This window comes from Ranitomeya variabilis, chromosome 3 (assembly GCF_051348905.1).
Source record: "Ranitomeya variabilis isolate aRanVar5 chromosome 3, aRanVar5.hap1, whole genome shotgun sequence".
Lineage (NCBI taxonomy): Eukaryota > Metazoa > Chordata > Amphibia > Anura > Dendrobatidae > Ranitomeya > Ranitomeya variabilis.
Window position 1 is genome coordinate 516,415,432 of NC_135234.1, and position 25,900 is coordinate 516,441,331.

At 44.1% G+C, this 25,900-nt stretch overlaps 1 protein-coding gene across 1 annotated transcript in view; it reads right to left on the reverse strand.

Annotated features, from left to right (window-relative positions):
• Positions 1 to 25,900, reverse strand: part of LOC143818349 (cytokine receptor-like factor 2) — a 134,872-nt gene that overhangs the window by 74,432 nt on the left and 34,540 nt on the right. The gene's annotated exons all lie outside the window — the stretch shown is intronic.

A 25,900-nucleotide genomic window follows, 5' to 3' on the forward strand; every position in this document is an offset into this window, starting at 1 on the left:
GTTATTCAAAGAGTAAAGAAAGCATAGAATACAATGGACCTATAAGAAGTCAAGGTAGGCCTGCCTCCAACCAACATCCCTGCAAACCAAATGGTGAGAGTGAGGTGTGGAGTCTGAGTGGAACTGGGAAGAAAAGTGCAGAAGAGAATGTTTTTGCGAAAAGACTCCTCTGAACTTCCAGAAGGCCTAGTTCAAGGTGAGACTGTGCTTACGATTGCTACTGGTGGGTTTGCCCGAGTGGCCGTGCTGGTGATGAATACCATGAAACACAAAATTAGACTGAACCCAAAGATTGTGTTAGGTCACATTGAATCCCGTCAAAGCGGTATATCCCTCCAGTGTGAGACCCGCCCAGTGGTCTACCATGAATTCAGTCCCCCCACCAAGGAACAGGAGTTGCCCAGGAGAGGAAATTCCATGACCCACCTGAGGATCCTGGGATCCCCCTGTACCCCTGGAACACTTGTGTGCTGAAGATCTAGTGGAAGCAAAACAGATGCTGAGAGAAGAGTGTCATGCATTCTCTAAAGATGACTCTGATATAGGCTGTATTCCATCATTGCTGTTGAAAATTAATTTGAAACACAAGACCCCAGTAACCAAAAGTTACGTCGGTGCCAAAACCATTACAACGTGAAGTGAAAGAGTATTTACAAGATCTAATCAACAGAGGTTGGATCCAAAAGTCGAAGTCGTCTTATTACTCTCCTATGGTCTGTGTTAGGAAGAAGGATGGTACATTGAGACTCTGCTGTGATTACCAGGAACTAAACCAAAAGTCAGTACCTGATCGACAAATGATACCAAAAATCCAAGATATACTGGATAGCCTATCAGGAAGTACCTGGTTCTCTGTCCTCAATCATGGTAAGGCATACCACCAAGGGTTTGTCGAGGAGTCCAGTAAACCCTTGACAGCATTAATCACACCATGGGGATTATATGAGTGGATCTGCATACCATTTGGGCTCAGTTCAACTCCAGCAGAATTCCAGAGGAGCATGGAGACATGTTTAGAAGGATTGAGTGACGAATCGATATCTGTCAGCCGTACTTGGATGACAATGTGGTACACAGCATAACCTTTTGAGAGCATGTTGAACACGTGAGGACCGTACTTCAGCGATATCAACAACACGGAGTTAAAGTGACAACAAAGAAGTGTGAACTGTTCAAAAGGCAAGTCCGGTTTCTAGGGAAAATTGTGTCTGGAGAAGGATATACCATGGACCCAGCAGAAATCGCTCCGGTAGTGGCTTTAAAAGACAAGCGGCCTTCTACTGTCAGGAGGGTGAGGCAGATCATAGGATTCCTCTCTTATTATCGTACTTATATCTGGAAGTTCTCCAGGATTGCCACCCCACTATATCTCCTCTTGGGGGGGACGACAGAGTCAACAACATTCATAGAGAAAAAGAAGAGCATGGGCAGGACCAATCTTAAAAGAAACAATGCCATTTCATCTCAGCAGCCCATTGTCTGGACATCAGACCACCAGGAGGTATTGGAAGAAATAGTGCATTACCTGGTAAAACCACCCATATTGGCATATTCTGATTTCAACTTACTATTTGTTCTTCATTGTAATGCTTCTCAAGTTGGACTGGGAGCTGCCCTTTATCAGCATCAAGATGGGAAATTGAGAGTCATCGGTTATGGTTCCAGAACATTGACAAACACTGAAAGAAATTACCATCTACATTCAGGAAAATTGGAGTTCCTGGCATTTAAATGGGCTATCTGTGAACGATTTAGAGATTATCTCTATTACAGGAAAGAGTTTGAGGTTTACACGGACAATTACCCCTTGACCTATGTTCTCACTAGAGCCAAACCGAATGCAACGGGTCAGAGATGGGTAGCTGAACTAGCTTGGGACACCTGGGAGTGGAAAGAACAACAAACTTGATCCGTGACTGTTTCTTCTGGCCATACATGCAGAGAGATATTGAGAGGTATGTGACCAGGGAGTGTGGGTGTCTGAAAGATAAACATCCCCACACATCAACCCGGGCACCTATGGACAACATCCAGACTACGTATCCATTTGAGATGGTCTCAATATACTTTTTACATCTCGAGACTTGCAAGGGAGGTTACGAATACATCTTGGTGGTGATGGACCATTTTACTCAATTTGCTCAAGCATATGCCACCACTAACAAATCTGGTCGGACAGCGGCAGAGAAGATCTTCAATGATTTTGCTTTGAAGTTTGGGTTCCCTTCAAGGTTACACAACGATCAAGGAAGAGAATTTGAGAACTAGCTCTTTGCCAAATTAGGAAAGTACTGTAGAATTCAGAGATCCCATACAACACCCTATCACTCAGAGGGTAATGGACAAGTGGAAAGTTTTAGCCGGACATTATTGTCAATGCTGCGCACTTTAACAGGTGACAAGAAGAAAGATTGAAAGAGTTCTCTGTAAAAAGTGGTACATGCATATAACTGTACCAAAAGCGAGGCAATGGGTTACTCATTTTTTTTCCTAATGTATGGACAATCGCCCAGACTGCCAATTGACATCATGTTAGACACTCCGGTGTCAGAGACTTACAAAATGTATCCGGAGTATGTTCGCAAATGGAAGGAACGGATGACAGAGGCATATAACATAACCTCCAAAGAGGCTACCCAAGGGCAGACAAGAGTAAGGAGTACTATGATCAGAAATGTTATGGAGCAGAATTAACACCAGGAAATCGGGTGCTAGTCAAGAATGTACGTGAAAAAGGTGGTCCAGGAAAACTTTGTTCGTACTGGGAAGACAAGGTGTATGTGGTCGTAAGGAGGAAAGCCGATGACAGTCCAGTGTATGAAATCCAATTGGAAACGGGAGACAAGAAAACCAGAATAGTCCAAATGAATTTTCTACTACCCTGTGATTATCTCCCACTACAACAAGTCTCCCCAGAAGTAGACCGACATCGAGATCGACTATGGGACTACCCCAGTCTGAACCTCCGGAGGTGGATAGTGACCTTGAGAGTTCCGATGAAGAAGAGCATATTGCTGTATCTCTTGGACCGGCAAGGAGAGGGGTGTACTATCCTCATTAGAGTGAACTAAGTCCAGAGGCTCCAAAGCTTGTACCAAAGAGTACAAGTTCAGTTCTGATGATCGAACACTGATCACTGCAGAGACCGATCAACACTCAGGAGGAGCGATATTACCAGACTGTGCAGAACCAGATGATTCAGGAGAAGTACAGGAACTTAAAGGGGCAGTTCCAAGAGCATTTGAGGAAGTACGAGAAATGAGTGTGGCGGAAGAAACTTCTACAACCGAAGAACCCATGGTATCTGAGGAACAACCCATTAGGAGGATGTCAACTGAAGAAGTGAAGAGGCCCGTGATGCTGAAAGAAAGACTTGTTTTTATTCTCTGATTTTCCTTAAAATACTTTGTAGAAGCAAAGAACTGTTAAAGCCTAGTGAGAGAGAGAGCTGGTTGAAGACATACGAAAAGCTCCAGCTGAAGAGATGCTGCTTGTTTTAATTATTTATTTCTTAAAGGAGTCCTACAAGTAAAAGCTCACAAGAATAGGTTGTTATTAATGTTTATGAATGTAATGCCAATATGTATACGAAGTGACATGACGACCACCACTGTCTTAGAGTTGGTCAGATCGATCAATTGAGGCAAATGTTGAGGATGATATTCAAACAGGAGGGAAGAGTGTGACATGCAGAAATAGTGCTAACTGCTGCTGCTTCAAAAGCATCCAGCAACTAGAGGGGTTAACACAGTCACAGGAGACAGGGAGTGGTTAGCAGAACCCCAAGGGGATTGTGGGAAACTTGTTTACTGTTCTGGCAGCAGCTGAAGAGATTAGTGGTGTGTATCTGTGATCTGTCTCACAAACGTTCAGGCAAGTGAACCATAAAGACACAGGAGCTGGTCTAATCCCTGTACTGCTAGTTGAGAAACTCTATCAGGAGCAGGAAGATAGTTATTGGAAGAAATTGTGTCACAGAGATCATCTCCCTCAGCAAACCCTCCCCTCTCCTCCATTACACTGCGCTGGAAGGAATGTTGTGTACTATTGTTCTTTTGTAAAGAGACTTGATCTGTGCTGATCTGTGCTATTAAAAGAGACTGTTAGTCAATGTGCCCCTAAGAAGCAGCTGTACTGTTTTTGAAGCCTGTGCTTAAGAGACTTGAATTGTACTGAATGTGCTGTGACATTAAACTACACTGTTCATGAGGACTCTATCAATTGTATCTGTGTGAGCAAGTGGGTCCATCTTGTGCCTGAGGAAGCTGCAGTACATCGTTGCCCTGAGTAACGATTCCCTCAGAGTTCCAAAGAATCCATGAGACCTGTCCCGCCTCTATCTGAACCTAGCGGCATACATGTAACATATTTGTATGTTAGTATGATGAAAGATCTAAATAATTTAGTTTGTTATTATTTTTTAGAGTATACACACATGGTCACAATTATTGGTACTCCTCATTTAATGACAGAAAAACCCACAATAGTCACAGAAATAACTTGAATCTGACAAAAGTAAAAATAAAAAAAATCTATGAAAATGAACATATGAAAGTCAACATTGCTTTTCAACCATGTTTCCACAGAATAAAGAAAAAAAATTATGAGGCTGTGTATAGAGAAGAGGCGCTGCAGATGGAGGCTGTGAATAAGGCCACATTCACACGTTCAGTATTTGGTCAGTATTTTACCTCAGTATTTATAAGCCAAGACCATGAGCAGGAGAAAAATCCAGAAGTGGTGGCGTGCTTCTAATGCACTTTTCCTCTGATTGTTTTACTCCAAGTTTTAGGGTATGTGCACACGTCAGGATTTCTTGCAGAAATTTCCTGAAAAAAAACGGAAATTTTCTGCAAGAAATCCGCATGTTTCTTTCTGCGTTTTTTTCCCGTTTTTTTCCCTTTTTTTAGCATTTTGCAAGCGTAATTAGCTTGCAGAATGCTACAGTTTTCCAAGCGATCTGTAGCATCGCTTGGAAAACTGACTGACAGGTTGGTCACACTTGCCAAACATAGTGTTTGACAAGTGTGACCAACTTTTTACTATTAATGCAGCCTATGCAGCATCAATAGTAAAAGATAGAATGTTAAAAATAATGAAAAAATAAAAAAATGGTTATACTCACCCTCTGCAGACAGCCGATCTCCTCTGCGGCGTCCGTTCCTATAGATGGTGTGTGCAGGACCTTCGATGACGTCGTGGTCACGTGAGCGGTCACATGAGCGGTCACGCGACCAATCACAAGACAGCGACATCACCGCAGGTCGTGCACACACCATCTATAGGAACGGAAGAGAGAGCATACAGCGCTGAGAGGCGAGAACACTCCGGGGGCCATCGAAGGTGAGTATATGACTATTTTTTATTTTAATTCTTTTTTTTTTACCAATTATATGGTGCCCAGTCCGTAGAGGAGAGTCTCCTCTCCTCCACCCTGGGTACCAACCGCACATGATCTGCTAACTTCCTGCATGGTGTGCACAGCCCCGTGCGGGAAGTAAGCAGATCAATGCACTCCTAGGTGTGCGGAATCCCCACAATTCCGCATATTTAATGAACATGTTGCTTTTTCTTCCGCGATGCGATTTTTTCGCGGAAAAAAATGCAACATTTGCACAAACAATGCGGAATACCCTGAAAATAATGGGAGGCATATGTTAGCGTTTTTTTTTCGCGTTTTTTTCTCGTTTTTATCACTTTTTTATAGCGAAAAAACACGAAAAAAATGCAAAAAATACTGAACGTGTGCACATGGCCTTAGCTTACAAATACTGAGATAAAAATACTGACCAGATAACGTGTGAATGAGGTCTAAAGGAGAAAAGTGCGGTGCTGCAGAAGAAGTAGGCTGTGTATACGATACACTTTATTGCAATTAGTGCAATTTCTCTCGGGATCAAGTGTTTCCAATTGTATATGGAAGAGGAGTGAGGGGTGCTGCTGGAGGAGGCAACTATAAAGGAGAAAAGCTGTGCTGCAGAAAAATGCTGTGTAAGTGCGGGAGCGTTGCTATGTTCAACAGGGACATGTTCAAGGGTTGGAACTCCCAAAAATCTGTTCATCTTTGCACCGGAAGGTAAAAACCAAAAATGTTGTTTATCAAAAGGCTCTTGAATGAGTTGAAAATAAAATACTATCAATACTTGGGCAATCATTTAGTTAATTTGTGTTGCAAATCTGTAGTGTTGAATTTATGATGTGAAATGTTTTTATATGCAATATAATCATTATAATTTGTTATAACTAGCCACAGTAGTTACTATGCCCGTGCAACGCCGGGTTCTTCAGCTAGTATGATAATAAGTTTCATGTTTCATGTATAGTGAGTCAGTGAGGGGATCATATCCGAGGGTCGATATGTATCCCCCAGGATGCGCATGGAAGCATATTACGGCCGCTGGTGGGAATTGCAGTCACAGATATAGCTATGGTTGCAGTGCAGAATTAAAGTAAATTTGGTCTTGGACAAGTTATTTACCCAAGTATTTAAAACAAAAAAAAACTACTTGAAAAAATAAACCCCAAAAAATCACTCAATATATTCCATTTTATTTAGTTAAATGTAGACACCAAAATACGAGATATTAAAAATTAATCGACAAGAAATAATAAAAAGAAAAGGAAACATAAAAACAGAGGGGAGCAGGTCAGCACATACAGCAAAATATAAATATGGAGAATTGGATTGCCACAAAATGAGGCACCGGGAGCACAGAGAAGAAGAGCCAATAGTTTGAATCAATATAAAGTGCAGTGCTTATGTGCTATCTAATGATATTCATTTTGATTCTGCTTCCCTGCTGTCCCAGAAACCCACACCGGAGGTATAATCAGTAGTCATCAATAATCATCATGGGCACACGAAAACATTATCAATAAAGAAAGTATACGAATTTCATATCAGAAGTGATTTGACCATTAGGTGACAAGAAATAAACTATACTGACCAGAGTTCATGCTGCATGTGCTGGCACCACCACCCCACACACCAATGCGCATTTCACTTGTTGCTTCGTCAGTTCACTCCCTGAACTTACGGCACAACCGCTGTGTGAGAATTTTCTCACACAGTGGTGCCACAAGTGACAGCACAAACTCCGGTGACCTCTGACGGTGGCGCAGTGATACACTGTGGGAGGTTATCTCCTGTCACTTTTATTACCGGGAGTCGGGTAGAGTGGTCACATCCCCTGATGTGACTGTTCTGCACGTGAGATTGCCGTGGGACACTCGTTATTAAATGGACTACGGCGGACAGGGACTTTATGTTGGTTTATTATTTTATTTTTATTGCAGGAGACCGAGGTAGTTGGGGAATCAGGTGTTTGGTGAGTATGAATGTGTTTTTTTTGTTTTACAATTGAACATAGTCGCCGGATGATGGGACTACTACTGTCCCATCATCGGCTCATGTTGTCACCAGACATAGCCGGACAGGAGTAGTAGTCCCATCAGACGATGCCTGGCTACACATAGACACCTACACACAAACACACACAGACACCCGCACACACACACACACAGAGACACACAGACACATGCACACACACACAGACACCCACAGACAGACCCGCACATATTCTCCGCTCACACATATTCTCCGCCCACACACTCTTCCTCCTTCCTTTCTGCAGCGTTTTTTGGCATACATATCTGCAGCTCATCCGCCGACCTTTTTACACCTGCAGTTTGGCTGCGGATTTGACTGACTCAATGTAAGTCAATGGGTGTAGAAACGCTACAGAATCCACAAAAAGAATTGACATACTGCGGAATATAAAACACTGAAAATCAGTGCGGAATTTTCTGCAGCATGTCCACATTCTGGATTTCCATTGATTAACATTGGATAAGCTACCCTTTGCGGATTTGGTGCAAATCTGGAAGGAAAAAATGCTGCGGATCTGCAACATGTGCACATAGCTTAACATTGCTATATTGATGGAAAAATAAAAAAGTTATGGCTCTGGGAAAAAGGGGAGCCAAAAACGAAAATGCAAAGATGGAAAAATCCAAGGTGGTGAAGGGGTTAAGGCATTCACAACATAGTGGAGTTGCTTTACGACATTTTAACACATAATTTTAACAATTCTCATGACTATGCCACAGGAAAATATCATAACTTGAATAGGGTACTTACTAGTGATGAGCGAGCACTAAAATGCTCGGGTGCTCGTTGCTCGGGTCGAGCAATTTGTAATGCTCGGGTACTCGAACAGAACAACAAGCCCAATGTAAGTTTGTGGGAAACCGGAGCATTTTTACCGTGATCCTTTTAAGGTCTAAAAACGTCTGAAAATGAAGAAAACACTGCTCAAATGACTTGAGAATATCATGGCAAATGCCCCTGGAAGCATTTCTGACTCCTAGGTCACAGCTGTAAGCAATGTTGTCAGAGGTTCACGCCATTTTTACAAGTGCACCAAAAAACATACAAGCCACTGGGAAATATGTTAAGAAACATCCTTTCCAGGGTAATTACTTGTGTATAAGGCAAAATAATGAACCCCAAACAAAAATGTTCCTCCACCACTTGGGCTATGTTCACATGCAGCGTTTTAATGTGTTTTTCAACTTTAGCATTGCTTTCAACCAATACAAATGCATTCACTGGGAAATGTCATTGTAACATGTAACAACCCTAGCTGGCCATGTGGTTTGTGACACATAAGCAGACACATCTTGCTTCATTTATGAAAGAGGGACTCTTAAAGTCATAGAGCCTATTTTTAGAGGGGCATCAGGCAGCATTAATATTCTTAAAGGGCCATTATTAAATAGTGGGTATCCTATACATGCATTGAGTGGCTGGGCTGCCAAAAATTAGGACGCACCTCAATACACCTTTAACGAGACATACAGGAGGTTCTCCTGAAAAAATGTTGCATTGAATGCAAGGCCTGCCCTGCCCCAAAGTTACATGCACCCCAATAACCCTTTCAGCAGACGTACTTGAAGGCCACATGACAAAAATTGTTCTCATTAGAAGAAAGTGTGTCTCCCATACTGTTTGCTTATGCATTGAATGCAAGGCATGCCCTGCACCAAAGTTACATGCACCCCAATAACCTTTTGAACCCGGGTACTGGGTGGCCACAGGAAAACTCACTTCACATTATTCATTTTGTACTCCCATACTGCTTGCTTAAGCATTGAATGCAAGGCCTGCCCTGCACCAAAGTAACAGGCACCCCAATACCCCTTGGAACAGACGTCCTGGATGGCCACATGAAACCAAAGTTCCCGTTATTTTTCATTTGTTGCTGCCATACTATTAGGTAATGCACTGAATTCAAGGGCCGCCTTGACCCAAATTTGCACGCACCTCAATCCTCCCTTGGAAGAAATGTGGAGGAGGGCCTCATAAAAAACTGTACCATCACAAAGGAGTGGGCCTCCTATACTTGGAATGTCTATGGGCTGACAAACCTTTCCCCTTGGGGGGTACACATCAACATAGTGTGTAAACTTTTTTTTTACGGTCATCATAAACACCCTTGAAAACAATAACGTGGTTTCCTACACAGTTGCTGCTGGGAAGGTGCATGGTTTTCGCAAAAATATGTCGGAAGAGTTATTGGATGAAGTGATCGGGAAAAGGGGCATGGTGACAGCAGGAATGATAACATACAGGATTAATAACAGCGGTGGCTATGGGAGGTATGAGATCCAGGATCCAGCCTACAATGATTAGTGGTTTACCCACCACCAATTACCAGAATGTGCTTCATGGCCATCAGAAGATAGGTGTAACCAAGGCGCGTCTGAAGCTCAGCATAAAGCATGGCCATAAGAAATAGGTTGCCAAAGACGCACGTCTTTGATGCTGATTTCTAGAAAGCAGATCAATGTGTGAGGAAAAACACACAAAGTGATGGATGGTCGGGAAAAATATGTTTAAATAGGAGTGCACCGGCCGTAACGCTCAAGACATCTGTGGCACAAGGGTCTTCATCTTCTTCACCCATACATACTACCAAGAATATCCAAATGTCACAGCTGAAAACTGTTGGTTCTGGTGTAGCGAACACTGATAAAGGAATGCCAATAAAGTCAGTTAACCATGAACCTGGAAAACAACATATTTCTTCTTTACAAGATATGGACGATGATGGCATTGATGTTGACTTGGAACTTTACCACATCCCCACCAAGAAGATGAAGATCACAGCTACCAACAATGTGCCAAAATGGTCATATGTCTGTAAATTCATTTTCTCTGAGGCAAACTTTCCCTCTTACTAAAGTGGTACCGAATGATGCATACACAGCTCTCATGTCAACTCAGCGTGAAATGGGTGAAAGATGATGTGTTCCATTTTATCCATGTCCACTTTTTGAAAGCCAGCAGAAAAGAAGTATGACATAGCGGGCAGACGTGTGATTTTGGTCAGTAAGGAGGTGATGTCAGGTACAGATAGGTATATCTTCGTGTCATCGGCATACTGATGATACTGCAATCTGTGCCATTACATGAGCTGACCCAGGCCAAAGGTGTAGATGGAGAAGAGTAGGGGTCATATAACTAAGCCATGGGGTACACCGAAAAGACAGGGGTCGAGGTGAAGAGGTGGTGTGGGAGAGGGAGACACTGAATGTCCCCGTAACAGTCTTGCTGATTTTTAAAGACTCTATCGATAACCCCAGAAAGGCCATTTGCACCATGGCCATGCCTGCATCAGCAGGGATAGCAAAACTACCAGCCTGACCACCACCAGCAGGATCAGGCACATGGCAGCAAAGCACACGACTTTGTGGGCCAAACAACAGGCTCCAGGAATAGTGTCTGTGGGTGATACCACTGCCTCTTCTGCTGGTGTGCGTGCAAGCCAATCTCCTGTCCATGGTGCATGCGAAGATGCCTCCTGCCCTGCATCTGTTGCCGCACACAAACTCAACTACCACCAACAAGAAGCACATCCACGTCCTTGCCTTAGCAAGTCCTTTGAACGCAAGCGGAAATGCACAGCCAACGCACCACAGGCCGCAATACTAAATTGACACATTTCTTGTCTGCTGGTGCTCCAAATGTTGCCTTTTAGGCTCATGGAAGCAGAAGCTTTCTGCAACATGATTTCGGTGGCCGTCACATGGTACTCTGTCCCCGGCCGCCACTATTTCTCCAGGTGTGCCATCCCGGAATTACACAAGCACTTGTTCCAATACATTACCCGGGTGCCCAACCGTGCTGTTACTGGGAAAGTCCACCTAACCACAGACACGTGGACAAGTGACTGTGGGCATGAATGGTACATCTCACTGATTTCACACTGGGTTAACATAATGGAAGCTGGGACCCAGTGGAACCTTGAGATGGAACATGTCCTTTCGATGAACAGGATTGCGGGCCCTACATTAATGAAGCTTGCCCACAGTCTACAACTTATGCACCTCCTTCCTCTTCAGCCTTCATGTCCAAAATGAACACATCAGTCCCAAAGTTGGAAGCACTACAGCACTGCCTCAGCCAAGTGGCAACAGGCTGTGCTGAAGGTAATAAACTTAGGTGACAAACTGGAGAGTTGTGGACAGCTCTGAAAGAGCAGGCCGATCTGCGGCTGACACCGCTGTTCCAACAGCCAGGCATGGTCATGTGTGACAATGGCCAGAACCTGGTGGCAGCTCTGAGGTGAGGCGAGCTCACAAATGTACCATGCCTGGCCCATGTGCTTAACCTCATTGTTCAATGTTTTCTGAAAAGCGACCCGGAGCTGCCGGATCTGCTAAAGAAAATACGACGCCCTGCATGCCCATTTTAGAAAGACAGCTAGAGCTTCATTTGCTCTTGCCATGCTTCAGCAGCATTTGCAGCTTCTGGCTCACTGACTGCTGTGTGATGTCCCCACACATTGGAACTCTACACTACAGATGTTGGAAAGGATTTGTGAGCAGAAGTATGCAGTTGGTGACTACCAGCATCAACAAGGCTGTCGGTATTCAGTTCTGACTTCACACATAAGATCTCAGGAGTGGACATGGATGTCAGACATATGTACCATCCTCCAAAACTTTAAGGAATCCACCAAGATGGTGAGCGGCAATGACGCCATAATTAGCATCACCATCCTGCTTCTCTGTGTTCTAATATTAATATTTATAGTTATTTATATAGCGTCAACATATTCACAGTTTAACAATTTCAAACACAAAAGTCCTAAGTAACAACAATATCAATAATGCAATAATTAATCCAAAATAAAACGACCCTGCTCGTGACAGCTTACAATCTACAATAAGGTGCTGGAGATACAAACTACAGGGGTGCATTTAAAATGATGTATTTACAATGATAGTACAGAGGTTAGTCGAAAGTCATGGAGGTCTGAGGACGAGGAGGAGGAGGACAGCATGGTCAGTCGTTCTCTTGGTGATGTCACGGATGTCTTGCCTGTTAGCAGTCTGGGATGCAGTTGGCTGACTTTATGTTACACTGCATTTTCCGTAACCCTCACGTTCTCAAAATTTTGGATGACAGACAGGCAATACTGATTGGTGACACTTCTAGACCCACGGTAATCGGAGAACTTTATATCTCTTAGTTCAGAGGCAGACTGGTGTACTAAAATGTTGCAGTACCAGAGGGCCCTAGTTCTAGCAGAATTATTTAAAAAATTCCTATCTCAAAACGCTGGTTGCAGAGGTCACAGTTCGTTGGCCAACCAAGGAGTACAGGTGAAAGAGACACAACTCCAATCCAGCAGAGGCAGTGGATCACTGGCAAAGTTCTCGGAGAGTTTTCTCAGACCCTCCCATCGCCCAGGACCTGTGGTGCAGGGTACTCTCACAAGGAGTGCAAAGTTTGGGAAGATGCTGAGGGAGTACCTTGCTGACCGTACCATCGTCCTCTGTCATTCCTCTGTGCCTTATAATTATTGGGTATCCAAGCTAGACACGTGGCATGAACTGGCTCTCTCTACTGCGCACGTGCGCTGCACCCATGGTCATGGAGCGCATGGCGCCTCGCTCTCAGGCAGTCACTGGGCACACAGCACCTCACTCTGCCATTCCTGGGTCATGGGGCCTGTCCAGTCACTATTCCTTCCCCCCGGGAAACAGGGGACGCAGCCTCGACAGTTCAGGACTAGGAGAAGCACAGGTACCCACAGCCTGGTCTTCCTCCTTACATATCTGTCTAATCATTTCTTTCATGCAAGCACCAGAGAAGGCATGTGATCCACTTTTCATGTGCAAATTGTACATTACACCCAGAACAGTTTCACTTTGAGGTACTTAGTGTGTCACATCAATCCACAAGATGATACTAGTCTCATACTTCAAAATTAAGGTGGTAAATCCTTGCCATACAGATAGGTTGTGTGTTCTGACTTCTGTAACATCCTTTTCTTGATAATAATTTCGACCCATTGGCTTCATATTAATCATCTTCCTCACAAGCCTTCAGAATATAATGTTAGTAGTGCAGCTGTGCAGTGGTGAGGCAGTGTCCCAAGCAAGTACAAAAGAATACGCGTTTTTATGTCCAAAAACAAAACTCACACAGTGCACAGAAGGCTGTATCCTCCGGATCGCAACCGTGAAAAAATCAAATACAGTCCTGGACCGCTGTCGTTAGCGATGGCACCACCGTGTACACTGAGGTGCCAGACTTTAGGCTCTGCTGGCTCTGTGTAGCCTCACACATAAAGAGCTCTGCACAAGCCTCCTGCTCAGTCTGCTTCCCAGACAAACACCGACACACCCCAAACACTCCTGTAGGGATTTTTGGCCTCTACACTAGATTCTTTGGCCATGGGCCACTAGTAAGATCTGGACTGGATGAAACGGACCGGACCCCATTACTTTCCTACAGTCGGTTTAAAAAATAAAAGCCAATACCGGGATCGCCTGACCAACTACTTGGTCAAAGTAGTTTCACCAGGTTCAAGCTTACTTTTATTATGCCTTGTGACTCACAGGCATCCTGCTGTGACCACAATTTTTTCCAGCGAATCTAATACCCTTTTCAGCGCATCCTGGGGGACACATAGCGACCCTCACATATGACACAGGTCACTGCCTCACATGTTATAAAAGTAAAGCTGCTTGGTGCAGTTGGTGCTAAGGTAACTCATTTGTCAAAATAATTGTAATATTTACTATTTTTACATTGCGTATGCGGCTTGATCTTATTTAGTTTCTTTGGCAAGAAAAGAAAAGCTCCATCAAAACCACACAACCAAAACATTTTAATGTAGGCATCAAATGCCCAAATTTGGAGCCCACAGATACATGAGCAAAGTCACGGAGATACCACACTATTCAATATATGGCCTGTATTTTTTAATTTTTTACCCCAAAATAGTGTTTAGAGCTAGGGTAACACACAGCAAAAAAGGTGAATGGAAGCCTCAAAAGCACACTTTGTGACCCACAGCTAGATGAGGCGTGTCACAGAGATACCAGACGGTTCAACATGTCGCCTGTATTTTTTACCCCAAAATAGTGTATAGACCTAGGGTAGCAGACAGCAAAAAAGTGGAATGTAGGCCTGAAAAGCAACTATTTGTAGAGCACAGATAGACCAGGTGTCTGACGGAGATAACAGACTGTTCAATATGTGGTCTGTATTTTTTTAACCCAAAATAGTGTACAGATCTAGGGTAAGAGACAGCAAATACAGTGGAATGTAGGCCTGAATTGCCACAATTTGTAGGCCACAAATAGATCAGACGTCTGACAGCGATACTAGACTGTTCAATATGTGGCCTCTATTTTTTAATTTTTTTAACCCAAAATACTGTTTAGAGCTAGGGTAACACACAGAAAAAAAAGGTGAATGGAAACCTCAAAAGCACACTTTGTAGCCCACAGATAGATGAGGCATGTCACAGAACTACCAGACTGTTCAATTTATGGCCTGTATTTTTTTATTTTTTAACCCCAAAATAATGTATAGACCTAGGGTAGCACACAGCAAAAAAAAGTGGAATGGAGGCCTGAAAAGCAACTATTTGTAGAGCACAGATAGACCAGGCGTCTGACGGAGATAACAGACTGTTCAATATGTGGCCTGTATTTTTTTTACCCCAAAATAGTGTACAGAACTAGGGTAACAGACAGCAAATACAGTGGAATGTAGGCTTTAATTGCCACAATTTGAAGGCCACAAATAGATCAGGCGTCTGACAGCGATACTAGACTGTTCAATATGTGGCCTGTATTTTTACATTTTTTACCTCAAAATACTGTTTACAGCTAGGGTAACACACAGCAAAAAAAGGTGAATGGAAGCCTCAAAAGCACACTTTGTAGCCCACAGATAGATGAGGCGTGTCATAGAGATACCATGAAAAATAGATATTGGCGTGCACACTGAGGTATTTCACTGACAGAGGTGCCAATTGGGATTGGTGAAGTCCCTCATAGACTATGTAGAATAAATATCAATTGCACACTCCTTTTGGATGCAAACAAAATTTATTTTATTACAGTTCAAAACAGAAGAGCAACCTTTGTGTGTCAACGCATTTCGGCCAAACAGGCCTTTTTCACGACAGTTACATTCAGTAGGTAATCTCTTCTAATTAGGGATTTTCTCTTCCCTGGCAGTGCAATTTTTTAAGTCTGAAGGGTATTGTTCAAGAGATATCCATAAGTAGGTTGAAAAGCCTGTATTTCACATGTCCCGGACCGGGTGATTGCTTTAGTGTCCAAAAGGAATGTGCAATCGATATTTATTCTATATAGTCACAGAGATACCAGAATGTTCAATATGTGGCCTGTATTTTTTTATTTTTTAGCCCAAAATAGTGTATAGACCTAGGGTAGCAGATAGCAAAAAAAAGTGGAATGTAGGCCTGAAAAGAAACTTTTTGTAGAGCACAGATAGTCCAGGTGTCTGAAAGAGATAACAGAGTGTTCAATATGTGGCATGTATTTTTTTTTTACCCCAAAATAGTGTACAGATCTAGGGTAACAGACAGCAAATACAGTGAAATGTAAGCTTGAATTGCCACAATTTTCAGGCCACAAATAGATCAGGCATCTGACAGCGATACCAGACTGTTCAATATTTTGCATGCTCTGGATTGTTTGTAATAAAGTTAGCAGGATTCGGTGCAAAAAAAATTATTCCTAGCCACAGATACCTGCAGCTAGGTATATATAAAATAGGCAGCACCAGACAATAATGGACCCTTTTGATGTATGCAGTGAGATCTATATACTCACATACCGTGCCTACAGGCCTTGCACTGATGTGGATATGCGCACATAGACTCCCCTGCCTACCTAGCACTGCAATCTATATACTCCGTAATTAGCCCTTAAAAGGACTGTTGGTTTAGCTGGATTTGTAGATTGAACAACAGTAGACCCACACTAACTAATAAAAGCACAAATCTGACCCTATCTCAGCAGCAGCTGAGTCCCTACACTAGCTGAGTCCAGAGCTGAATGCGCCGAGCAGGATGGCGTCAGGTAACTAATAGACCTGATGACGCTGTGCGGCCAGCCAATCACTGTAATACCACAACAAAGACGACTGCAGCATTACAGTGCATGGCAGACAATCCCTGCATGTTGATTGGCGCTCTAAAGACTGCCAAGAATGCAGGGCGGAGACCCGAGCTCCCGCCGAATAATCCCAGAAATGCTTGGTGCTCACCGAGTGCACTAAGTACAGTAATACTCGGGTGAGTAACAAGTACAATGCCTTGCGAAAGTATTCGGCTCCCTGGAACTTTTGAACCTTTACACACATATCATGCTTCAAACGTAAAGGTACCACATGTACATTTTTGGTGAAGGATCAGCAACAAGTGGAACACAATTGTGAAGTTGAACGAAATGTATTGGTTATTTTAAATTTTTGCGGAAAATCAAAAAATGAAAAGTGGGGCTTGCAATAATATTCAGTGCAGCAAACTCACTCCAGAAGTTCATTGTGGATCTCTGAATGATCCAATGTTGTCCTAAATGCCTAATAATGATAAATATAATCCACCTGTGTGTAATCAAGTTTCCGTATAAATGCACCTGCTCTGTGATAGTCTCAGGGTTCTGTTTAAACCACAGAGAGCATCATGAAGACCAAGGAACACAACAGGCAGGTCTGTGATACTGTTGTGGAGAAGTTTAAAGCTGGATTTGGATCCAAAATGATTTCCAAAACTTTAAACATCCCAAGGAGCATTGTGCAAGTGATCTTATTGAAATGGAAGGAGTATCATACCACTGCAAATCTACCAAAACCCGGCCATCCACCTAAACTTTCATCTCAAACAAGGAGAAGACTGATCAGAGATGCAGCCAAGAGGCCCATGATCACTCTGGATGAACTGCAGAGATCTACAGCTGAGGTGGGACAGTCTGTCCATAGGACAACAATCAGTCGTATACTGCACAAATCTGGCCTTTATGGACGAGTGGCAAGAAAAAAGCCATTTCTCAAAGATATCCATAAAAAGTGTTGTTTAAAGTTTGCAACAAGCCACCTGGGAGACACACCAAACATGTGGAAGAAGGTGCTCTGGTCAGATGAAACCAAAATTGAACTTTCTGGCAACATTGCCAAACGATATGTTTGGCGTAAAGGCAACAAAGCTCGTCACCCTGAACACACCATCCCCACTCTCAAACATGGTGGTGATACATCATCATGGTTTGGGCCTGCTTTTCTTCAACAGGGAAGATGGTTAAAATTGATGGGAAGATGGATGGAGCCAAATACAAGACCATTCTTGAAGAAAACCTGTTGGAGTCTGGAAAAGACCTGAGACTGGGACGGAGATTTGTCTTCCAACAAGACAATGATCCCAAACATAAAGCAAAATCTACAATGGAATGGTTCACAAATAAACAAATCCAGGTGTTAGAATGACCAAGTCAAAGTCCAGACCTCAATCCAATCGAGAATCTCTGGCAAGAGCTGAAAACTGCTGTTCACAAATGATCTCCATCAAATCTCACTGAGCTCGAGCTGTTTACCAAGGAAGAATGGGCAGGAATTTCAGTCTCTCAATGTACAAAACTGATAGAGACATACCCCAAGCGACTTGCAGCTGTAATGACAGCAAAAAGGTGGCGCAACAAAGTATTAAGTTAAAGGGGCCGAATATTATTGCACGCCCCACTTTTCATTTTTTGATTTTCCACAAAAATTTAAAATAACCAATAAATTTTGTTCAACTTCACAATTGTGTTCCACTTGTTGTTGATTCTTCACCTAAAATTTACATTTGGTATCTTTATGTTTGAAGCATGATATGTGGGAAAAGGTTGAAAAGTTCCAGGGTGCCGAATACTTTCGCAAGGCACTGTAGTGGCGAGCACGTTCGCTCATCACTAATACTGACTGTAATCCATGTCACCTCAATTTTCACCATAGATTTCATACTTTGAAGTGCATTGATAGAAAACCACTGCAAATCTCTATCAAAATACGCCTAACAAATATACAGATTTTGACACCACTGTTTTTTTAATTAAATCCCCTAAGGATCTTTGCAGTCCTATGCGCATATACTTATTATATACCCTAGATGAACATATTTATTTGTGTTATGTATATTATAACAACAAAATGTTAATCCTCAAAAATGGAAAAATAAGGAGATACAAATCTCCATTTAATCTTTATGTTATTTTTGCTAGCTGATGTTACAGTGTGGACTAGAATTGACAGGTTTCATCTAATTGGTCACTATGGGCTTCAGTACTCTTTAAATTGGTGACTGCAATCTCTGAGATTAAGTTTTGTAAATCTCTGTAGAGAGCACCATGTGGCACCGCTGAGCACTGAAAAAATACTGATGCAAAAGTGATAATGTCATCAATGATTTTTCCATGTTTAGTAAGAATGGCCAGCTGCAGGGAAGTTTATAAGTTGCTGATGTAATATCTAGAATTAGATTACTAAACAAAAGCTGCTATAAAGGAAAACCACAGAGTTGCCACATTTTAGATAAAAGGATAAGATACAGGTAAAATAAAAGATATAACTTTCTGCATTTCAGCCTTGTATACAAGCACAATCAAAAGGGACTGGAACTTTTTGGTAAAATGACCACAAAGCAGAGAGTACATTAAAATAATGAAGTAACTTATGCTCGTCAAATCCCCTGTTGTTCCTATGGAGCTACTCCTGTGGTTCTGCCAGGTTTTGTAAAAATTCTGCTAGTAATGAAATTAAATTGAGTAGAAATTAATTCTATTCAAATTTCACCAACATTTATAACCTCCAGAGTGCAAATTATTTTTCACTTATCTCTGCGCAAATTCGGCAAAATGATGGGTGGAAGGTCACCATTTTGCAGGACCGTAGAGCCAGAAAAAAGGTTAAAAAAAGAATGAAACTAATACAATTCACTGCTCCGGCCACCTACACTACTCGCTCTCCCCTGTATGGTCCTCGGCGAATCCTCTTATCGCCGCCACATGCTGCATCTTCACGCTAGACTGGTAGTCTTGGCTTAGTGTACATGTTTAAGTTGGCAGTGCAGGTAATAACATCACAATTTCACTGCAATCTTACACTGTGCATGTGGAGCGCCCCCACTGTCGCAGGCCCGAGGGGTACCCGGTACCAGGCCTCTCTGTCTCGGTTCTGGGATTGTCACGGTGGCTAGACCCGGTCCGTGACCCTGCTGAGGGGCGTCCAGTGAAAGTTGAGAATGATGTGGTGTGGTGCAGGTCGCGATGAATGACGAGGACACAGGGTTGCAGTCTCATTACCTCTTTACTGAAGGCTTCAGGATCCTCAATCCGGAGTGCAGTTAACAGGGCTGTCTGAGACCGGCCGGTCCGATGACACTTCCAGAGTTTTTTTTGCAGGTGGAAATCTGTGCCTACCTTCTAGCACTTGTGTGTTGTAGTCCTTCCCTGCTTAGCACCACGGGATAGTCCCAACAACTGTTGTGTCTGTTTCTGAAGTTCCCTCACAACTAATTCTGATGTTCTTCTCCGTCCCCCAGATGATATGGTTAGGACGCACCCGTATGATGGGTAGGCCTGGAGTTCTTCCGGGACCCTAGAGTCGCCCCTCTCCAACTGTTGCCCCCTATGTCTGCTTAGGTGATTTGGGTGAGACAGCCCGCCTATAACTGACTGTCCTGCCGTAGGTTTGAAGTAAGGCCTGGAGCTCAATACTTCCTTGGCGTTTCCGGCCACCGGCTAACCGCCTCAGTAGGATGTTGCCTCGGTCTTACAGCACGACTCCTACTGGTGTTATCTCCTTGTTGCGTTGATCTCGTTTCTCACTCTTCACAATAAACCTCGCTTCTTGTCCTTTCTTGGGGTACTGCCACAATGAAGTGCAGGCGCGGTCCCGTACGTTCTTTCTGTTCGCTAGGCCTCTGTCAGGATCCCACCCCTGACAGGGACCCCCCTGAATCTTCCCCTGCAACACCCTCTGCCACAGGATGTTGCCTGGTTCCAACCCAGTCAGCTTTCTGTCTAACTTCCTATCTAACCCCCAGTTTTACCAGATTGTGAGGAGTGGCCTAATACATAGCACCCTTAGCTCCCCTGGAGGCCAGACTGTGAAGTGTATTGGTGTCTGTGATACCTGGTCAGGTGAACTCCTTCAGTGCCATCAGACGTACCAATACCCCCCTTAGCGGCGGAGCATCAGTACTGCAACGACCAGGACTCTGGGGCGCTGCACATGGTCTAGCTTGAAGATAGAGCCTGCAATGGCAGTAAGTAGATATTAAGAGCTGCATGGATGAGTGTGAGCAGCAAAGGTGAGTGGTGAGTATTAGTTGTTTTTTTCTTGATCTTACATTATGCCCTTGGGTCTCTCCAAACCGCAGAGCATAATAAGGGACATTTAATTTGCGACGGATACATTTCTTTTGCAAATTGAATTTCCAAGTAAAATCATGATTTGGTAAATTCAAATCAAATCTGCTCATCACTACACTACATCATGTCATGTGGTCATTACAGGACAATTCGCAAAGACCATCACTAGTATTGGAATAGAGGTGCAGAAGCGGCAGTCAATTTACCAGATGAGTGTATGTTATTTTATTATGTAAATTCATTCTCTGACTTGTGGCTACTCTAAAAATTGTTTGATAAGCCTTTAATAAAAAAAAAGCTTAGATGGATAGTCTGTTATCGAACAAAACTGGATCCTAGGCTGGTAATACCTGAAAAATAACAGCATAATCAATACATATCTGTCCCAGGTCCCTGCTGCTCTAGTGCCACCTCTCTATTTCTTCCTGCTGTCTTTCTCTTCAGGTCTGTGTAAGGAGGAATACCGGGCTGTGGGTACCTGTGCAATACTGGGTCCGGAACTGCTGAGGTTGCTTCCAGTGTTGCAGGGGGGAAGAAAATGGGAGCTGGAGAGGACCCATGACCTGGAGAGAAGGGGCATGGAAAGCAGGGGGATGAGAGAGAGTGTGGCGCGGGAAAAGCGATAGAGTTACTGCTGGAGGAAGGAGAGGGCAGGGGCCGACTGCGCTCTAAGAAGTGAGGTGAAGCATGGAGCAGAGACCCGGGAAGGGTTCAGTGAGGGCTCCTGAGCAGCACTGAGCGTGTAGAGAGTCAGGCGCCGAGAGAAGCAGCGCGGTGTGGGTGCTCTGAGGAACGAGCACCAGGAGCAGTATCATGGGGTGTGTATCCAGCGGTGTGCCGCGGAGCACACGCCCAGTAGAGACTTGTGCAAAGCTTCACACTTTGGCTCTGAAGATTAATGGACTAGGGGCTCAATTGGTAAAACCGGTGACTGCCCGTTGCCGCCAGAAGCCTGAAGATGCAGTGTCGGCCTCCACATTCCATCACCCATCGGACCGCAGGTGACTAAAGGACAGCGGAGTCATGATAAGTTGAGTTTGATAGCAAGACTGTTGTGTTGTATCACAATTAGGGTATGTTCACACGTTCCTGATTTCAATCCTTTTTTTTCAGGACAAAAACCGCAGCTCTTGGCAGAAAACGCAGGTGCGTTTTGGGTGCGTTTTTGGTGCGTTTTTGATGCGTTTTTTTGATGCGGTTTTTAGTGCCGTTTTTTATGCAGTTTTCTCTGCAGATTGTCTGTGTTTGACACAAATAAAGCTTTAACTGCAGTGGGGGAAAAAAAAAAAAGAAATGATGTAATTTCCTTGTCCAACCCTTTTCTTCTTCCATCCTCCATTTTGGGACTAAACACCAAAATGAGTGGACGTGTTTTGAATGACAGCGCTCCGCAGAGTGCTGAGCGTAGGCCAGATCACAGCCCGCGGATCCAGCTCTATCCAGCTATTTAAGTCTACGTTCACATTTGCGGTCTGCGCCGCAGCGTCGGGCGCCGCAGCGTCGCCGCATGCGTCATGCGCCCCTATATTTAACATGGGGGCGCATGGACATGCGTCGCACTTGCGTTTTGCGCCGCATGCGTCACTGCAGCGCACGCATCCGGGCGCAGAGGACGCAGCAAGTTGCATTTTTGCTGCGTCCAAAATCAATCAAAAAAAGGACGCATGCGGCGCAAAACGCAGCGTTGTGCATGCGTTTTGCTGCGTTTTTGTTTGCGTTGTGTGTTGCGGCGCCGACGATGCGGCGCACAACGCAAGTGTGAACATAGCCTAAGTGCCACGTATTTAAGTGCCACGTATCACGTATTTCAGTGCCACGTATTTCAGTGCCACATATTTCAGTGCCACATATTTCAGTGCCACGTATTTAAGTGCCACGTATCACGTATTTCAGTGCCACGTATTTCAGTGCCACGTATTTAAGTGCCACGTATCACGTATTTCAGTGCCACGTATTTCAGTGCCACGTATTTAAGTGCCACGTATTTCAGTGCCACGTATTTCAGTGCCACGTATTTCAGTGCCACGTATTTAAGTGCCACGTATCACGTATTTCAGTGCCACGTATTTCAGTGCCATGTATTTCAGTGCCATGTATTTAAGTGCCACGTATTTCAATGCCACGTATTTAAGTGCCACGTATTTAAGTGCCACATATCACGTATTTCAGTGCCACGTATTTCAGTGCCACGTATTTCAGTGCCATGTATTTAAGTGCCACGTATTTCAGTGCCACGTATTTCAGTGCCACGTATTTAAGTGCCACGTATTTAAGTGCCACGTATCACGTATTTAAGTGCCACGTATCACGTATTTCAGTGCCACGTATTTAAGTGCCACGTATCACGTATTTCAGTGCCACGTATTTAAGTGCCACGTATTTAAGTGCCACGTATCACGTATTTAAGTGACACGTATCACGTATTTAAGTGCCACGTATCACGTATTTCAGTGCCACGTATTTAAGTGCCACGTATTTAAGTGCCACGTATTTAAGTGCCACGTATCACGTAGTTAAGTGCCACGTATTTCAGTGACACGTATCACGTATTTAAGTGACACGTATCACGTATTTAAGTGACACGTATCACGTATTTAATTGCCACGTATTTAAGTGCCACGTATCACGTATCCCACGAAGATCTTCCATGGAGAACAGACACATCCAGAGATATGTCTGCTCTCCACGGCTGCAGCAACACACTGACAGGAGCCATAGTTCCTGTCGGTGTGTCACTGCGCATGCGCGAGCGAGTTTACCGGCGGTCATTGACCCCGGCACTCTCGCTTAACGGCAGTGCTGCGTGGGAAAGTTCAACGCAGCTGTACTGCCGTTAACCGAGACGCCGGAGTTATTGAACTCCGGAACAGTACGCGATACACTGCTAGGAGCTTCGGCCCTGGCAGTGTATCGCCGGAGAGCAGCCGATCGGCGTGGGACACTCGTTTTATGGATTCTGCGGACAGGGAGTATGAATTTGATTTTTTATTTTGTGATTTTTTTCCTGGAGGATCGAGGGCTTCGCCTACAAGTGTGCTGTTGGTGAGTATATACTCTGTGTTATGTGTTGTATGTACTGTACTGTGTGTGTTTTGTGTAACTTTACAACTGTGCTAAGTCGCCGGACACAGGGACAACTCTCCCATCCTAATACTGGATGGGAGTAGTAGTCCCATACGGCGACTTAGCACAATGGTGGCACTAGCGTCGCATGGGGACACACACACACGCACACACACACACACAGACACACACACACAGACACACACACACACAGACACACACACAGACACACACACACACACACACATACCAAATCAATCAAACGGCCGACACGATCCCCATGCGACGGTATGCCTCCATGTCTCTCCGCCCAAGCACTTCCGCCCACGCACTTCCGGCCGCTTCCCCGCACTTCCTGCTACAGCGGTTCTGCACCACAAACCGCAATAAAACCCGCAGATATATTTTTGATCTGCGGGTTTTACTGCGGGTTTGACCTCACAATGGAGGTCTATGGGTGCAGAACCGCTGCTGTTTCGGACAAAGAAGTGACATGCTCCTTCTTTTTTCCCGCAGCTATTCAGCGCGGCTTTTTTTTGAAATTCAGGATCATGTGCACAGTGGTTCCTGTTTTCCATAGGGAACATTGTACTGTACCCTGCATGGAAAAAAGCTGCGGAACCGCAGCGGCAGAACCGCTGCGGTTCCGCGGTAAAAAACGCACTGTGTGAACATGGCCTTATACTGTTTTCACCTGCTTTCACTCTCCCTGTTACCTCCCTGTTACCTCTCTGTTATCCCTCTGTTTTCTCCCTGCGAGGAGTTTACTGCTGTAAATTAAACCGCACTCTTGTTAACCCTTGCTCTGCATCCCTGCGTTACTACATCCTTCTACCTGCTTACATCTGCAGAAGTGATCTTCTTACTACAATGCATAAAAGCTGAAGCCACTCAATGGCATTGACTGTCATGCTAATTTAGACCACAGATAATTGCCTAGTGGCATTCAGTAAAAAATTGTATACCCCAAGGTATGTGGGTTTTTTTTACAATGTATTGCAATTGGCACCCATCACAGCATTTAATTAAATGTATTTGTTGGTAGCTTTTCCGGTGTAAGCATTTAATAAAAAGGAAAAAACACGTTGAGAAAAAATATTTTTTTCTAACAGTCACAAAATACTCTAGGTCCTGGCCACCAAGTATAAAATAATTAAGTTAAATTAGCACAAAGTCAGGAGTGACAGAGAGATGACAAATTATCCCGCTCCCTTCATTGGCACCACCATTTGAATTAATTCTCATGTAGGATTGTACTGCTGAAGAGTATCTGTAAGGTTTTGTGCGCACAATCCAGAGTTGCTGCGGGTTTGATGCTGTGTATTTATGCAGCATCAAACCCACAGTGGCCAGCTGTTACAGCATAGTGGATGGGATTTCTAGAAATGCATCCACAGACGCCTGCGGGTCACCCATGGAGACTGAAATGCAGCAGACCGTACACAAACCGTCCTCTACCCCACCAATTGTCCTAAGCCAGGTCGACCCCTGTACCGAATGTTATTTTGACATCTTTCTGTAACCGCAGACGTGCATTTTTGGGCAGAGTCTCCTCAGGGGTATTCGATGCTTGACAAACGACGGTTATCTCCCGGATCTGAGGAGAAGAGGATGGGCTCCGTATCTTGACTGGCATCGACAGGGTACAGTATCTTGACCGGCGCAGGTCAGCAATTCCGACTTTTACTGGAACAGTCTGGACTCAGTGTCTTGACCAGGGTAGATCAGGTCCTCGGGTCTTGACTGGCATAGTCGGGGCTCTGTATCTGATTTGGTTTTGTCTGGATACAGTCCGCAAGCTTCCAGCACCCTGCTGGCACATGGTTTCTGCTGTGGCCTGTCACTGTGCAAGTCTGCACTTTACACTCTCTTGGCTTCAAAGCCCTCTGCAATTTTGCACTCAGGGCTTTAATATCCATGAACTCTGTCATGCAAGGACCAGGTCCCACACAAAAACTCGCAATTGTTCTGGTGCCAATTGGTTCTGCCTGGTTTAGTCCCGCCAACAGAGAGCAATCTTTCCTTACTTATGTCACATAATGCACCTCACACACGAAGCAACTCATGCAGCATCAATTCCTCTTACACGTAC